This window comes from Malaya genurostris, chromosome 3, assembly GCF_030247185.1.
Source record: "Malaya genurostris strain Urasoe2022 chromosome 3, Malgen_1.1, whole genome shotgun sequence".
In the NCBI taxonomy this organism is placed as follows: Eukaryota; Metazoa; Arthropoda; class Insecta; order Diptera; family Culicidae; genus Malaya; species Malaya genurostris.
In genome coordinates this window covers 92,306,938-92,317,866 of record NC_080572.1, presented here as the reverse complement: position 1 = coordinate 92,317,866, position 10,929 = coordinate 92,306,938, and the positions used below count along the sequence as shown (strand labels likewise).

Here is a 10,929-nt window from a genome sequence, read left to right as displayed (position 1 = left end):
TCACTCTATCCATCGTTGCTTTGACCAATCGCATCAGTTTATCCGGGAAACCGTATTCGTGCATGATCTGCCATAGCTGTTCTCGATCGATTGTGTCGTATGCCGCTTTAAAGTCAATGAATAGGTGATGCGTGGATACGTTGTATTCACGACACTTCTGGAGCGCGGGCTCCAGTAAATCCCGCTTGGTACGGCCCTACGAATTCCTTAGCTATTGGTGATAGACGACGGCAAAGTATTTGGGAGAGTACCTTGTAGGCGCCGTTCAGCAATGTGATTGCGCAGTAATTGCAACAGTCTAGCATATCGCCCTTTTTGTAGACAGGACATACCACTCCATCCATCCATTCCTGCGGCTCCTTCTCCCAGATCCTAGAAATCATCCAGTGCCTCTCCTCCATGTTTGAGCAGCTCGCCTGGTAACTGGTCATTGCCCGCGGCTTTGTTGTCCCTCAGCTTGCCGATCTCCTCACTTATCTCCGACAGATCAGGTGCTAGGAAGCTGTCGTCGGCTGAGCGTGCGCCCAGATTGATTCCTGTGCCGTTCTCTGTATCTTGTGCTTCGCAATTCAGATGCTCGTCATAGTACTGCTTCCACCTGTCGATCTCCTCACGTTCGTTCGTGAGAAGGTTACCACTGGTATCTCTGCACATTTCGGCCTGTGGCGTGTAGCCTTTACGTGAGCGGTTCACCTTTTCATAGAACTTCCGTGTGTCATTTGCGCGGTACAGCTGTTCCATCGCTTCGCGATCTTGGTCTTCCTGGTGGCGCTTCATTTCGAAACACTGCTGTCACCTTGTTTTAACCAGTATAACATAAAAAAACAAATTCGTGCTTTTGTTTCAACATAGTTTGGAGTTAGTCGCATCAGAACTAGTTGCGGATTGCTACTTGGGGTCTTTTTGTTATGTGTCACAAGAAGAATATGAACGGGGTGTGACCGAGTGGAGTAGTGTTTATAAGGATACCAAAATGATCCCAGGCACACAGAAAAACCATTCTTTCGTTCCGATTTCAGAAACCACAATCGTCACAAGACTGTATTCGAATGACGATGCACGTAGTACTCATACAATTTTCAAAAACTTAAAACCTTAAATATAGTCAAGAATTATTCATGTACATGTAAAAATTGTAGATATAGCAAGTAAATAAACAATTCATGGAAATATAAAAAATGGTGTTATAATTAAATATCCACGTATCTCAAGAACAGCTACTTTAAAAAAAAGGATATCATGAACAAATTTATTGCCTTTAACCTGTAGAATAAAATTCTACTATTTAAATGATTATCTTTCAACGAGAACTTGAAATTTAGAATATATCTGTAAATTGTTTTAGCTGTAACTTCTTCATTTTTCAAAAGGCACAGATGGGATAGCCATCTATCTGTAGGTTTTAATAACAGCTTTATAATAAAAATGATCAAAAAAACAAATAAAACCCTGATGTTTTTTTATTTAACCTTTTCGGATTATTTTGTAATTATTGAGAAAAAAATCAAAAAAAAAATTTCAGCGTATATTTTTGCCTTTCTCATATAGAAAGGCTATGCAATCACTGTGAAAATCGACTTTTTAACCGAGGCCCGGAGGGCCGAATGTCATATACCATTCGACTCAGCTCGACGAACTGAGCAAATGTCTGTGTGTGTATGTGTCCGTGTGTCCGTGTGTGTGTGTGTGTGTGTGTGTGTGTGTGTGTGTGTGTGTGTGTGTGTGTGTGTGTGTGTGTGTGTGTGTGTGTGTGTGTGTGTGTGTGTGTGTGTGTGTGTGTTTTTGTGTGTGTATGTGTGTGTAACAAAAATATGCACTCACTTTTCTCAGAGATGGCTAAACCGATTTTCACAAACAAAGATTCAAATGAAAGGTCTCATAGTCCCATAGCCTGCTATTGAATGACTTCCGGTTCCGGAGATATAGGATGATATGTACCAAAAAAAAGAAAAAAATATGGACTCACTTTTTTTAGAGATGGCTGAACCGATTTTCACAAACTAAGATTCAAATGAAATGTATTATGTTCCCATAGCTTGTTATTGAATTTCATTTGAATGTTACTTCCCGTTCCGGAGTTATATGGTAATATGTGAAAATTTGAGAAAAAGTTTACACTCAATTATCTCTGGAACAACTCAACCGATTTTTGCAAACTAAGATTCAAAAGAAAGGTATTATAATATCCTAAAAATTTGTGGAACATTTTATTAGGATCCGACTTCCGGTTTCGGAACTAAAGCGTGATAAGTGGAAAATTACCAATTTTATTACTTTTTTTCCACGAACGATGGTTAAAAACAGGTACAAATCCCATAAAACTGTCTGATAAATTCTTCTAGTTTACAGAGCTTGTTAGTTTGTGGGCATGAAAACTTAATTCGGCATTACTGGTCCCCTCTTTTCCTGTTCCGGGAGCACCGAAAGTGGAGAAGAAAAACTCCTAAAACTAAATTCACTTCGGTTTCTCTGCGATGCTTGAACCGATTTTCACAAATCTTGATTTGAATTAAAGTTCATACTGTCTTTAAACCTACAGTGAAATTTCATCCGGATCCGACTTCCGGTTCCGTAGTTGCAGGGCGATGAGTGTCAAAGTGTCAAAGTGTCAAAGTTTTCAAATCGCCATATAGAGTGACAATATGTACAACACCGAAAGAAGAAGAAAACACAAAACGAACAATGCGTGCTTTGTTCTATTTCGTACACGTTGTGTAGTGATGTCAATAATAATAATAATAATATCAATAATAATAATAATAATAATAATAATAATAATAATAATAATAATAATAATAATAATAATAATAATAATTATAATAATAATAATAATAATAATAATAATAATAATAATAATAATAATAATAACAATAATAATAATAATAATAAAAATAATAATCCTATTATATGTTTTATGCTGTTTAGCTTGACTTACATATGCATATGCATATGCTTGACTTACATAAGTAACAGAAACGCAGGTTCGTTTCGTTTGTTAGATTTCGTTTTATTGGTTTAATCGAAATAGAGCATGAGATAGTAAGTATAAATTTAACTACGTTCAAAACTGTTCCAATTTGTAGGTCATATTTGTTGGTAGTGAACGAACCAACTTCGGCTATTCCGTTTATCTGAATCCGGTTTCGGAAGAATTGGAAATAGTGATCAAAAACTGCAAAAAACATCTCACTTACTTTTCTTGGAGATGGCCAAATCGATTTTCACAAACTTATAGGTTCAAAAGAAAAGTCTTACAGTTTCATACGGAATTCCTTAATTTGTTTCGGATACTACTTTCGGTTCCGGAACTACAGGGTAAACAGGTTTTATAGAGATCCGAACAAATTATCCTATTTCTATTCAATAAACAGTTGTTTTTGCGAATTTCACTATTATATTTATGATGTAAGGAGTAATATGAGAAAGGCATCATTACACCACTAGGTGGATTAAAATAGGTTTTTTAGAGTGCCCAATCGATTCTCTACAACTTCTTCCTGAACGCCATTTTTGTACAATTAACGGATTTTCGAGTTACAACGATTTGAAAAAGGCAATTTTTGTGAAATGCAAAAATACATACGCCCTTTTTAAAAATCAGTCGTGAGTCGGATGACCTCTCCATCGGATCAAAACTTATGGTTTGCCATACTGAAGCCATGTGCAAAGTTTCATCCAAATCGGAGAAGGTCGATTCTGATTTTGTCACATTTTCGTCTACTCATTCCTTTAATTGCTCTATTCCCTATCTTCCAATTTACACATTGCCTTACGAGATTTCTAAATTTGCATATTTATAAAAATTACACAAAATTTCATTCATTTGATTTCTTCTCAGCTATTCAATCTAAACTGAATAGTAAGCAAGCTGTTTTGTATGCCAGCATCCTGTGTTCTAAAAGTGGACTGCAAAGTATTTCGAAACTAAAGAACAAGTTCCGCATATAAAAGCATGTGTGTTGTTGTTTTCAACAACAAGAAAAGCTCGAGGGCTGAGGGTCTATGTTAACTCTAACATTTAAATTCTCTAAAGAAAAAGTAAGAAGGGAAAATGAGTGTAATTCTTTCCACCGCATGTTTTGAATAAAAGATCAAAGACGTCCGAAGGGTTGCTGCAGCCTAGATACGATAACAGCCCTTACTATTACTTGCTATGCGTTTCTCCTACCCACTTCTCGTGGGTACTCGTTTGCAGATAACACGGTAAATGTAGTCAGTGAATTACTTGTAATCGTAACGTACCTAGATACTTGGAAAGCAAAAGGCAATTATTTTCAGAGCTTTCTGTTTACTATGCTCACTAGGTGCGCTGTGTTTGCCATCCCTATGGGTTCATCTAGGGAAGCAGTTTTCATTCATCCAATGATGCTCACGGTCTGCACTTGTCGGTGCAAGGTTTTTTGTTGTATGTTGACAGAAATGTTATTTTGGAGACAAAAATGCAATGTTTTTTCTTAAGAAGATTATTTGTTTTCGAATTTATATTTAGCAATAATCGCAACATCCGTTGCAATGCAAAAAAATAGCGATCAAAATTACAGAAGCATTTGGCACCAGAATTCATCGATATAGCCTAATATGATTACCACATTATTTAAGTTAGGAGGTTTTCATAAATCTCTGGAAAATTTCGCAACCTATCTTTTCTCCTCAGTTTCGCAACATTTAGCTATCCTTACGATGAGGCAGATTTATTGGTTTTATTTCTACAATGTAATAATCTCGTTCAGTTGAAGAGCAATCAAAGAATCGCTTCAACGTCCTTCAAAAACGCTCTAGATCACAACCACCGTCTCTCGGCGTTATTGAGCAGAAGTACCTCCTTTGTGATTATTTTCATCGCACCAGCAGCCGGCCGTAGGTTTTGATGAAAAACATCCGACCTTCCGACAGTGCAGATATTCATCACCATCATCATCATCAGCGTCGTCATCTTCGTTATGATAGCGTCACTGATAGTCTCATATACCAATATCCATCAGAGTAGAGCTCCTTGGCTTCGTTACGCTTAATTTAATATGGAGAAAGTAAATTGTGATTGTTGAATATTAAAAACGTATTTCTGAGACCTGTCACCTACTGCAGGCTCTACACAATTCTTCCAAAGAAACGAGGGACTGTTTTACCGATTTCGTATTCCAAACCGGTAATTGCGTGCGATTTAGATAGGGGAAAAGTTTGTTTCATATACCACACGGCAGCGCAGGGGGCCGCAGACAGGGCATGACGATCCGTTTTTACCGAATGCAACTCAAAGACGCAGTTGGAAAAGAAATCGCCATCAGCAACCAATCAATAATTCGCCAAAAGGGTGGTCTTCCGTGTCGAGTGAGGCAGTCTCCGCACTTGAGGAGAACTTGAAGTCAACTCTGGCGTGCCATCCAACGATGACAAGAAAAACCAACTGCTGCAGGAGGGTCAGTCGCTTTTAATAAAGTTCCAAGCAATAACATTGGGATAATTTCATTTGGCGCAGAATTGTACCGCCGATGGGATTGTTGCTGGAACGAAATGACAAGTGAGTTGCTTGACGAAAGGGGGAAGTTATCCTTGCGTGAGGGGGAGGGGGGAACTGCTCGGATGTGGATTGTACATAGGGATGCAGTAATAGGTTCTTCGCAATGACGGATTGCTTCCGAGGAGTGAGAATTGGAAGGAGCACACTGCTTCTGTAAATTTATGGTAAAATTGGGGGAAAATTTAGGAGCTGTGCTCGAGGGGGGAATCTGGCACGCAAAGAAAATGCGGATGTCTTAGCATCTTGCATTGAAGTACATACGTAGTAGCTTAGGATGATTCATCTTTTCTGTTGTGGGATTGCTTGAAACTTGATATCGATTACAGTTTGATTGCTTCTGCCACAAACGTTCCATGAACGTTGACCTCCACCATTACCGTGTTTCGCTTCTCAGATATTTTGTTCATAGATGTTCACGTTTTCTTTTAGATTCCAGTAAAATTAAATAAAGTTTGAGATTGATTGCCTAAAAGGTTAATAAGAACCAGTTTAAAAGAACCAGTTGGTGGTAGCAGTAAGACAAAAAGTTCTTGAAGTTAGCTTAACCAATTTTCACAAACTTAGTTTCAAACGATATATCACGTGATCCCTTTGGCTGCTCTTAAATTCTACCCAGACCCGTAATAATAGGCTGATGAGTGTTGAAACGTTCGACTAGTCAAGCAGCAATGACGTAAAATAGGATATTCTAACGCTATTCGTTCTATCGGAAAAATGCAGCTTTCTCAGTCAAATGGATATAGGCAAACGATTTGTTTATAAAATTGCCCGACGTTTCGGCCGTTTTTGATGGCCTTTTCAAGGGAAACTAAAAATATGCTTTTATTATGCAACATTGAATGGACTTTTATGGTATATGGATTATTCTAATGTACTTTGCGAACTCACTTTGGTTTAATCGTTATTGTCAGTCTCGTTGATTTCCAACGGTCTGTGTCTGTTGTCTATTTACGGTAACATATATAAAATAAACTAAGTTCGTTGAAGAACTTTTCATCGGATAGCACTATTGCCACAGAGTTTGGTGTATGCAGTGAATCTGACAATTATTAGTTTATTGGTTTGTGGGTACAATTACGTGGTGGGCATGATTGATGTCTCCAATTCGGCTGTTTTTGTGCTTTTCTTTCTTCCACACTTCGATGTCTTGATGGTGTGAAGAAAAACGACTCTTCTATATCGGTTCCTGAATCTGGGCTCCGCAAGCTCCTGAAGTAGTGGTCGAAAATTCAACAAAAGATGTGTTTACTAAAGACTGTCCCAGAAAGTATGGACGCACTTTGATTTAGCTATAAATAATTCACAAGTGTTAGATATTCAAATTTTATTCGATATACTGATAATATTAGACTACAACAACTGAATATTATTCTCAACATTTGCTACTTAGCCATTGTAGACTAGCTGGCGCACCTTCTTGCGAACGTTCCTCATTAAATTTTGTACAGACTTCTTGGCGACAAGTTTTGACACTTTTTTCCAATCTTTTTCGAACTGTTGAATGGTTTCGGCTGCCGAGACATGTTTCCTAAGATTTGCTTTCGTTAGTGCCCAAAATTCCTGATTTGGTCGAAGTTGTGGGCAATTTGGTGGATTCATGTCTTTTGGGGCGAAAGTGACATTTTTGGTAGTATACCAATGTATACGTTGATTTCGAGTAGTGGCAAGAAACAAGATCTGACCAGAAGACAACAGGATCCTTGTGGTTTCGAATCATGGGTAGAAGTCGTTTTTGTAAACATTCCTTGATGTATATTTCGTTGTTCATTGAAGCAGGGGTGATGAAGGGTTTCGAAATCTTACCGCAGCTAAAAATTGCTTGCCAGACTCTAGCTTTCTTACCAAATTTTTCGACTTCAATCGATGTCTCGGACTGGTTTAACACTTGCCCTTCTCGCACCGTATAATATTATGGTACCGGCAAGGATTTGTAATCGAGTTTCACGTAGGTTTCGTCGTCCATGATTATGCAGTTCAAATTTCCAAGAATCGTATTGTTCAGCTTTCGAACCCTCGGCCTGATCGATGCTTCTTGTTTCGGACTACGTTTTGGTTGTTTCTGCTTCTTATAGGTTCGAAAATTTAAACGTTCTTTAGCACGAAGAACATTTGACTTCAAAGTGCCCACTTTTTTGGCCACATCCCGAACTGAAACCTCCTTCTTTTGCTCGAACGCCTTCAGTATACGTTTATCCAACTGAGGGTTAGCAGGACCTTTTTTTCGACCCGTTTTCGGTTTATCCTCACCGAACTTCCTGATTGCATTTCACCCGGCTTTTTCATTTACCCCTTTCATTTTTGATATCTTTCTCAGTGACAGTTCGCGTTCTGTGCACCATTTGTACACAATTTTCCGACGTTGTTCTGCTGAAAGTCCACGCATTTCGAAACAAACTAATGAAAACGAATAAACAACTGCACAAGTGGTTAGAGAAGAGTGTAAACAACAGGACGCAGTCATGAAAATTGACAGATTCTGAACCATTGTGAAATTGCAGCGGTTTTTGGTTGCTTCCATACTTTCTGGGACAGTCTTTATATCCCTCGTCGAAGGTATTTGTGAACCATCTGCTGTATCTCTAGCAAGAAAAATCATGACCATGCTTCTTCAGAAAATAAGAGTGAAAGAGCACGAAGGAAGTCAGAAAAAAATGGTAAAAGATGTTAAATTCCCACTAATATTTAGCTTCTTTTTCGGTGAAATGGATGGGAATTGTATGAAATTACTAGATGAGTTGGGGTACGTACTTAATAATCCTTCTGTGGTAGAAGTAAAGTAGAAATATATACAATGATTGAACTTAAAGCTTGTCTCCATTAAATTTCGGACAAATTTCAGTATACATTTTGAATTATTTAACGGATCGCTGAAACATTAAACTTATATGTCATCCGAAACTCTACACTTACATCTTTGTTACATTTAGTAAAGTGACGTCCAATCAGAAAAGGATATGTGTAAACGCGTTTCGAACGAACGATAGCAAAATTCAAAATTGTCGGTACGCGATCTAGCCAAGAAACCAAAACTACAAAAAAGTTGTAGCAGTCATACCTTATTCAGCAATAAGTTTCAAGCATCCAGTAGATCGATTTCAATAATTGCGCCAACAGTTATACAACCTATCGTTGGCCAACTTTTGCACAACACCCTAATCAAATTTTCCCCTCATTTAAGTTGAATAATTCGTTGAGTCTCTCCTTAGAGTGAAATTCACGAAGATTCCTCGCGAATAATGTATGATGGAGGGGAGGGATGGCGCCAAGGATTGGTTAACCGAATAAAACAGTCAGTGGGGTCATTGATCGCCGAATTTGTCCGATGAAATTAGCGGGACAATACGTATTTCCGGTGAATTCGTACGAAATTACCTTCCCTAATCTGAGGATTTCCAATGCTAGTTTATTTCGTCCCAGTCCGCCAAACTTAGTGGAAGCTTCGCGTAGTTGTCCGGTGTTAGTTTCAGATAGGTAATAAAGTGACGTATTCTTACGTAAAGTTTCCATAAATATTTGTCTCTCTCCTTTGCCTAGATTGCTAATATAGTAGTGATTGCCACGATAAGTAGTGCGTGTAGAGAATAGTGCGTGCGAAGTAAAACAAGAATCAGGTAAAAGTGCTCAAAATCGTGCCATTGACCTCACCAATGTGCTAATGACCCCGTCTGCATCAGCCAGACGGCATTCGTTTCTTTTATCTATTCTGCGCAGCTACGACGAAAGAGAGGAAGGAAGGAAGCAAGCACCGGACGCGGGCCAAAGTCCACCAACGGACGAAAATTCAAACTCCGGCAACCGTTACACCGCCGGAAAAGTTCGGTCCGTCAACTGACCGTTAGTAGCAGCCAGCGAACGTCGGCCAGAATCGGTGTGGTAGATCACCGGTTACGTGAGTACCCGGAATCGTCATCACCGCCATCACCAATAAAACGACGATCGACCCAGCATCCACCACCAACAGTAAGCAGCAGACGCAGAAACCACTGGTGAGTCCGTATCGTTCTTGCTAAATAGTGGGGCGGCGTCCACTGAAGACGCCCCCGTGATTCAGAACCGTTTAAGTGCACTATAATTAAAAATCCCGTTTAAAAACGGAAGTAGGGACGCGTCCATAAATTGAGGGTTGTGTGTCGGCCATCATGCTTTTGTGACACCATTTTTGAACGCCACACACAACCCATTGTATTAGTCACCCGGGTGCGAAGCACATCTCATTGCTGGAGCCGTGGAGTGACGTCGTCGTCTGAGAAAGTGGGAGAGGAAAGCACAAATGGTCAATGAGCACAAGTAGGGAGAGAAATCACGCACGCACATAGGAGCTAGGCTAGATAGGAAATTAGAAAAGCTAATATAGACATGCAATATAAAGTCAAACCGTTTTTCCGTTAATAAATGATTATTTATTTCAATGCCTAAATGTAACTCGATTGTAATCATAGAACTCCTACAGGTATTTGGTGGGGTTTTCCGTATGTTTGCGTCACTTCGTTAGAGCTTTTTCGTTGTTGGCTGTCTTCCGCTCAGCGGAATTTGAATGTGTGCTGTAAGTTCAGCTTCCATTAGGTTTACGCTATCTGGTGGCAGATAGCTGCACTGCCCATGATGATAAAGTTAGGCACGGGTAACTTTCTCACCGTTGATTATCTGAGGGTAATGAGGTTTCGGTGATTGCTGCTGACTGATAATAGGGTCATCTACCCGTCTTTGGAGACTAGTTTTTGGTTAGCCTAACTTGACCGATCCTGATTCATTTTTTCGTTGACCTTCTTCGGGAACTCGCCCTAAGGAGAGTCTCATCCGGGCAAACACATCGTGGCGTGCAGTCTTCCTTATAGGGAAGTGGCGCTATAAACTGCACGCTGGTTAGGGATCGGCAAGGGTCGGCTACAAAGTACCGTGTTTTGTGTTTACAAAACATTTGACTAGCACTTGACTGTATATCGGAAAAATGGAAGTGGAACAAATCGTAATGTATGCTCCTGATTAATGGGAAAGAAGGTGGTAGTTATTATTGAGAAAAATATCAATCTGACTGTTCAAAATGTGGCCCGCAAATTGGGTAGTGAAAATCAATCATCCAAAAAGTAAAGCAGATACAAAGAAAGCGTGCAATACGAAAAAGGATGCCCAATCGTAATGATCAGTAAACTGCTGAAATTGCCCAGAAATACCGTATGACGCGTTATGAAACGGTATAAGGAAACATTGACGACGATTCGGAAGCCTCAAGCCAATCGTCGGAGTGGAACTGTCGACCGGAAACTGCGTGGTAAGATTTTGAAGACGATTAAGAAGAATCCTAATCTGTCGGACCGTGATTTGGCCAGAAAATTTGGTGCTGCCCAAAGTACCGTGAGGAGAATTCGACTCCGGGAAGGAATCAAGTCGTATCGAGCTAGCAAACAGCCAAA

The 10,929-nt window shown here is 39.5% G+C and overlaps 1 long non-coding RNA gene across 1 annotated transcript; it reads left to right on the top strand.

The window, feature by feature from the left end:
- Positions 1 to 8,607: 8,607 nt before the first annotated feature.
- On the top strand, positions 8,608 to 9,935 carry LOC131437713 (uncharacterized). The gene is made up of 2 exons (XR_009230814.1): positions 8,608 to 9,129; positions 9,193 to 9,935. It is a non-coding gene; the product is annotated as an uncharacterized LOC131437713 (long non-coding RNA).
- The last annotated feature ends 994 nt before the right edge of the window (positions 9,936 to 10,929 follow it).